Source organism: Gekko japonicus, unplaced genomic scaffold (assembly GCF_001447785.1).
Source record: "Gekko japonicus isolate JY-2015 unplaced genomic scaffold, Gekko_japonicus_V1.1 scaffold1681, whole genome shotgun sequence".
Classification (NCBI taxonomy): domain Eukaryota; kingdom Metazoa; phylum Chordata; class Lepidosauria; order Squamata; family Gekkonidae; genus Gekko; species Gekko japonicus.
The window spans coordinates 177,327-184,365 of NW_015167585.1; the positions used below are offsets into that span (position 1 = coordinate 177,327).

The 7,039-nt window shown below is 44.1% G+C and overlaps 1 pseudogene; it reads left to right on the forward strand.

Annotated features, from left to right (window-relative positions):
* The window catches only part of LOC107112722, a 9,826-nt pseudogene extending 5,352 nt beyond the window's left edge, over positions 1-4,474 (forward strand).
* The last annotated feature ends 2,565 nt before the right edge of the window (positions 4,475-7,039 follow it).

Sequence of the window (7,039 nt, forward strand, 5' to 3'; positions counted from 1 at the left end):
TGAGGGTAGACAAGGATGGAACATCACCTTTGAAGAATAATTTATTTTAATGTTTGCGGCTAGCTAGGCTGTATTAGCAACAGCAGCCAATAATTATATCCTAGGTCTTTATGTTAAAAGAAATATGTTTCAATATGTGGGGTCATTTTTAATGTGTTAGTCTCCCCTCCCCCTTTATTATGAAACAGTCCCGTCAAAACTTTTACACCTCATCAGGAAAAAAAAGGACATCCCCATTTTCACAAATTATGCATCCATGTGTGCATATAGGCAACTTCCCACCGAAGTGGTACCTATTTATTTACTTGCAATTTCTTGCTTTCGAACTGCTAGGTTGGCAGGAGCTGGAACTAGAGACGGGAGCTCACTCCGTCATGCGGCACACTCGGGTCTCGAACTGCTGAACTACCGACCTTCCACAGCCTGCAGTTCAGCGTCTTAACCACTTGAGCCACCGCAGCTCCTCAAAATGGTTTAAATACATCTAATTAAGTGTATTTAGACTTGGAAGCTCCTTGGGGCAGAGGTCCATCTATCTTTGTGTGCGAAAGTAACTGGCTAAGCATCCTGGGTTGGGTCATGCAGATCCATCCACTAGCAGCCAGGGGTAAGGCTTTTTCAGCCGGAGAAAAGGGCCGCGGCTCGCAGAACGGATCTGTCTAAAAATTGCCAGCTCCTCAGCCTCCAAGTCGGAGACTCTAAATCAGAATGTTTTTGCGAGTGAATCTGGATTAGGAAACTTCTCCCCTTCCCTGACTTAGTCAAGCGTTACTCGCCTTTCCGAGCCCTTTCTCCTCAAAGAAATCCCTCTTCTTCTTTTTTTATGACTTCGTTTTTGCGGTGTTACGCTTGACGTGGGCGATTGCTTTTCGCAGCTCCTCCAGAGTATATCCCAAAGTGATTGGCTTGGCAGAGGGGAAAATTGCCGGGGCCTTGCTTCGTTGCTGGGCAGCCCTTGGGGAAATGTCCTGGTTATTCTAAAGCCAAGGAGCTGGACTCTAATTTGATGGTAATAGTGGTTTGTGCTCGGGTTTTGTTCAGTCTGAAATTCTCCTGTTCTGTCCACTTCCCTCTCCTTTGCTGGCTTCGCATCCCGTTCTGACCTCAGTTAGCCTTCTGCAGCCAGTCACAGCTGCTGGAGAAGAATTCGGTGTTGGGATTAGATCTTGCCTGGGTGAGAACGCTGGATGCAGAGGTCAGGATCCTACAACACCATGTATGGCTCCATGCTCCGAAAGGGTTTCTCAAAACAATAGGTATCCCTTCCCCATAGCCCTTTTGAAATGGAGGCCCCCCCTCTGCAGAAAATAAAATAAAATTGCAGCAGGGTGACTGGTTAATTTAGGCATTAGCAGGGTTTAAAACCAAAAAAAGAAAGGGAACCGGCATACATAAATTGGACCCATTAAGGACCCATGATCCTTTATGACTGAATATACTGGCTTTTGTATGTGCTTCTACTGTGATTGGGTCCCACTATAGCCTATTGGTTTTGAAAAAGAATCATTCGAAACGTGGCAGCTTGCATCCGGACTACACGTCTCTATGGCTTATGGAATTCAATAATGTTTGGCTTATCCAGGAACTATATGAGTCCACTCCATGACGAATGTGTGTCAAGTTGGACTATGATATTACAATACAACTGGAGTGAGACACACTGAAAGTTTTGGGGAGTTTATTTTTCCATCTTTCTGTATATTTGTTGTTTCTTGCAAGAACACCTTGGCTTTATATAGTTCTGAGTTACTGAACTTGGCATTAAATATTATTTTTATATACATTTTTTGTTTATCTTTAGCCAGCGGTTTTTGTGCTTTGTACCAATTGGCAGGGCTTAAGTACAAGGTGTGTTAAGCATGTGCTTTTTATTTGCTCACATCACACACACACCCAGCCACACCCATCGTGGGTTCGCATAAGGTGTGGGGCATGCCCCTCTTGCCAGTGAATAATTAAGTATGCCCCCCCAGTTCTGCAGTCCCTGGGGATGCCGAGTTCAGGCTGGGAAATGCCTAAATATCCAAAAAGCCTCCCTGCATAAAAGACGTTTGTGTATATCACTCTTATTGTATTTCATCTGACCGACTCCAATCTCCAGGACTACAGGTTTAAACCCATATAGCTATGCCCTTTCTCTATGAAATGCTGAACGAGTGGTGCATCTACCTATCTATGTTTAATCCGTTACCGGTGTTCAAGGACACGTGTTTTTAATGAACGTGTGGATTTCCCGATGTACTTCATTCCACAAGGACAGTGTAAAAGATGTATTACTCTTTTTGTTAAACTATTTGAGAAGAAAGAGATCTCCTTCCTGTAGTTGGCTTCTGGGAAATCTAAAATTCGCGTTTCCCAAGCTTGTACACGTGCTGTGCATCGTAGACATTTAAAATGTCCTCTGGGTGTGTCTATCTGGATTCTAGGTTGTGGCATGTCTGCCTGTTCAATAAGGTCTCGTATACTGGTAGTTTTCCGGAAGCCTCCAAAAGGCTTCTCAGTACAGCTAGGGACATCGCTTAAAATATGCCAGTGTCTAAAGATTATATTGCGGATAGAATACGCTAACGGTGTATAATCTATAGCCCAACTCATTTTTGATATCCTTTTAAATACTAGTGTCTCTGAATAAATCTGGCTGATTCACAAGATGGGAAGTTCCTACACATTTTGGGAGGGGAGTTTGGGAAGGGGAGGTGGGGTAGTACCTCCGTAGACTAACACCATAGAGTGCACTCTCCCAAGCAGCCATTTTCTCCAGGGGAACTGATCTCTGTTGTCTGGAAACCAGTTGTATTTCTGGGAAATCCCCAGGCCTCACCTGGAGTTTGGCAACGTTAGCACCCCACTTTCCCTTTCCCCCTTTTTTTTAAAAATCAGCCTGAAGAGTCTTTTTTATCTATTCAGGGCATCTTCTGTTTCCTCAGGGCAACTATTGATTCAGAATTAGTTGCAAAAGGACGAACCAAAACTCATCTATAAAAGCGCTCAGGCTCAAAGAATACAGGCAGGTATACCAACATGAGATTTGCATGGGCTCACAAAGCTGGCAAGTATGATGTAGCTGCCGAACCCAAACTGGTGTTTTATTTATTTATTTATTTATTTATTTAGAGATGTATATCCCGCCCTTCCAAGCGGCTAAGGGCGGCTAACAAGCGGCTAAAGCCGGATTAAATAGATAAAATACAATAAAACAATATTACATATCCAGAATAAAATTCATAACAATATTTAAGGTGCTCTATTATCCTGTATATAAATCCCCAAGATGGACAGTAATCCCAAATCGACGGCCAGCTTTATTAAATAGCGAGGGCTCCAGCAGTGATGTTCTCCCCACTTCCGGCAGGCGACACATACCCCCCCCATAATAGGGGTAGATGATGGAACAGTACCACAGTGGTGGAATAGTGGTGGTGGCAGCTCCTACTCAAAAGCCTGGTGGAAGAGCTCCGTCTTGCAGGCCCTGAGGAACTGAGAAAGGTCCCACAGGGCCTGGGTCTCCTCTGGGAGCTCATTCCACCAGGTAGGAGCCGCCACTGAAAACGCCCTGGCCCTAGTTTGGGCAAACTTAAAGTCTCGGGGGCCTGGAACTTCCAGGAGGTGGAGACTCCCCGATCACAGTGCTCTTGAGGGAACATATGGAAAGAGGTGGTCCCTTAGGTAAGCCAGACCCCAACCATTAGGAGCTTTAAAGGTAAGAACCAGCACTTTGAAGCGAATCTGGTATGCTATTGGCAGCCAGTGCAGCGCTTGCAGCACCGGCCGGATGTGGTCTCGCCTAGAGAGGCCCATCAACAGCCTAGCTGCAGCATTCTGCACTAGCTGCAGCTTCCGGATTTGCAACACAGGCAGCCCCAAGTAGAGAGCATTACAGTAGTCTAGCCTCGAGGTGACCGTCGCATGGATCACATTGGTCAGGTCCTCACGGTCGAGGTAGGGGACCAACTGCCGAGCCAGCCACAGATGGTAAAAGGCCGACTTCTTAATCAGAGGCCGACTTTTTAATCAGAGATATTAATGGGGTTAGTCCCAAGGTTCAAAAGGCGCCACAACGTCTTTGTCTGTGCCAGATTTTCAATGGGACATTCGTGAAACTCAACAAGCATCCATTAACACGCTGAGGATTGCTGAATCGTACGTTGCACGGGGTTATCCCAACTTAAAAATCAGTGCATGAACTGATCTACAAAGCTATGGCAAGATCAGCAAACAGTGTATTGCTTTGACTGAAAATTCTCTGATAAAGAGGTGTCTGGGAAAGTATGGCAACATTTGCATGGGAGCTCTGATCCATGAAATCTAAACTGTTGGCAAAAACGTAAAGGCGGCAAAATGACTTCCTCCGGCCAGTCAAGCTGTCTTTTCCACAGGGTGGAATGAAGAGGAGATCTACCCACTTTGTAGAAGGTGGTGATGCGGAGAAAAAAGGGAAGACCAGATCAACAGACTCATGAGAAGAATGAACTAATGGTGCGAAGACTTCACCAAGCTTTGGGTATGAAAACTTTTTTTTTTTGGTTTGCATTAAATGTCTAAGGTTTGAATACTAGTTTTGTGTTGGTTGCATATGAACAGCATCAACCTGCCAGGCGGCCCGTCAGTAAAAGAAAGACGAAAAAAAGTGTAAATTTGCCATCTGCATGAAACAAGCTCACAGACAAAATGGCATCAACACTAAACATTAAAAAGTAACACAAAGTTGGGGAACCCCCAGCAAGGTGAAACGATAAATTATTCTTAACATCCCAATATTTTTCTATATATTCTTTAAAGTCCATCCATTCTTCAAAAAATTCCTCATCTTGTTTGTTGTTAAGTTGCTTTGTCAGTTTATCCATTTCTGCCATGAAAAGCATTTTCTTTATCCATTCCCATATTTCAGGTATTTTGTCTTATTTCCAGTATTGTGCATACGTCATTCTCACCGTTGTGATCAGATACCATAACAATGTTCTTTTGGTCACATTTACTTCTTCCATTTTTAATCCCAAAAGTAATACTTCTGGTTCTTTTTTAAAGGTACATTTCAAAAATGTTTGCATTTCAATGTGGACCTCTGTCCAGAAAGTCACTGCTTTATCACATGTCCACCACATGTGGTAAAATGAGCCCTCTTTTTTCTTACATTTCCAACTTTTGTTAGACATATTTTCATTCATATTAGCAATCTTTTTGGGTGTCATATACCATCTATACATCATTTTATAACAATTTTCTTTTACATTATTACAAGTTGAAATTTTCACTGAATTTTTCCATAAACATTCCCAAGATGCCATAGATATTTCTTTATACTTGTTTAACTGATTGAGTAGTGTGTGTCCAGATTTTTTTGGGAAAGTATGGCATCATTTGCATGGGAGCTCTGATCCATGAAATCTATACTGTTGGCAAAAACGTAAAGGCTTCCTCCGGCCAGTCAAGCTGTGTTTTCCACAGGGTGGAATGAAGAGGAAATCTACCCACTTTGTAGAAGGTGGTGATGCGGAGAAAAAAGGGAAGACCAGATCAACAGACTCATGAGAAGAATGAACTAACGGTGCGATGACTTCACCAAGCTTTGCATATGAAAACTTTTTTTTGGGTTTGCATTAAATGTCTAAAGTTTGAATACTAGTTTTGTGTCGGTTGCATATGAACGGCATCAACCTGCCAGGTTGCCTGTCAGTAAAAGAAAGACGACAAAAGGTGTAAATTTGCCATCAGCATGAAACAAGCTCACAAACAAAATGGCATCACACTAAACATTAAAAAGTAACACAAAGTTGGGGAACCCCCAGCAAGGTGAAATGAAAAGACCGTCACGTGTGGAGGACAAAAACGGCACCTTTCTCCTACCCTGGAAATCATCGCAGCCCTGGAGGGCAGGTTTCTGTTAGGGTTGTCAACCTCCAGGTGGGCATACAAAATATATATATCACTGTGTACAATAAATATATGCTTATGGTAAAACAATCTAATGCTTTATTCTTTTCCTTTTTATATTTTCAATACTATTGTCTAAATAGTGGTATCAAATATTATCAAAAATATATTTCACCCAAACAATACCGGCCACATGACCATGGAAATGTCTTCGGACAGCGCTGGCTCTTCGGCTTGGAAGCAGAGATGAGCACCACCCCCTAGAGTTGGATTCGACTTGCTTTCGAGCAAGGGAAACCTTTACCTTTTAGTGTGATGTCATGGTTAGAGCTTACGACTGGGAGACCTGCTGTGTTGCCCGCTGGGTGGGCTTGGGCCAGTCACTCTCTCTCTCTCAGCCTAATCTACCTTGCAGGGTCATTGGGGGGATGACGTAGGAAGAAGGGAGAACAGGTACGCTGCCCCGAGCTCAATGGAGAAAGGAAGAGACAAGTATGCTTCATTACTACATCAACTCATGCTGTTGGCACTTTTCTCACTCAAAAGGTGGGTCGCAGCTCGGCCCCCACTCCTGTAGAGACTGAATGGATCTCGAGTGGGGTGGGTCCAAAAACCAACAGGTGAGTTCTGCCTTTGGCTCATGGGATTGGGAAAGATCTGCAGACCTGGGCAACAGGAGGGAGAAGAAGAAGAAGAAGAAGAAGAAGAGATTGGATTTATACCCCGCCCTTCACTACCCAAAGGTGTCTCAGAGTGGCTTACAGACTCCTTTCCCTTCCCCTCCCCCCAACAGACACCCTGTGAGGTGGGTGGGGCAGAGAGAGCTCTGACAGAAACTGCTCTTTTTCAAGAACAGCTGTGCCAGAACTATGGCTTGCCCAAGATCATCCAGCAGGTGCAAGTGGAGAAGTGGGGAATCAAAACCGGTTCTCCCAGATTAGAGTCCGCACACTTAACCACTACACCAAACTGGACTGGGGGGATGTGGAAATCCCTCCTTCACATACCTTATCATTCTATCAAGTTGATTTGTTTTTATCTGGCCTTGCTTCCAAGGAGCTCAGGGCACCGTATGTGGATCTCAACTTGCATCGCTGTTCCACTGAAGGAGTCAAGTCCAGAGCATTTATTCACACAGAGGGACAACTGTCAGCCTCCTCTGCACAAG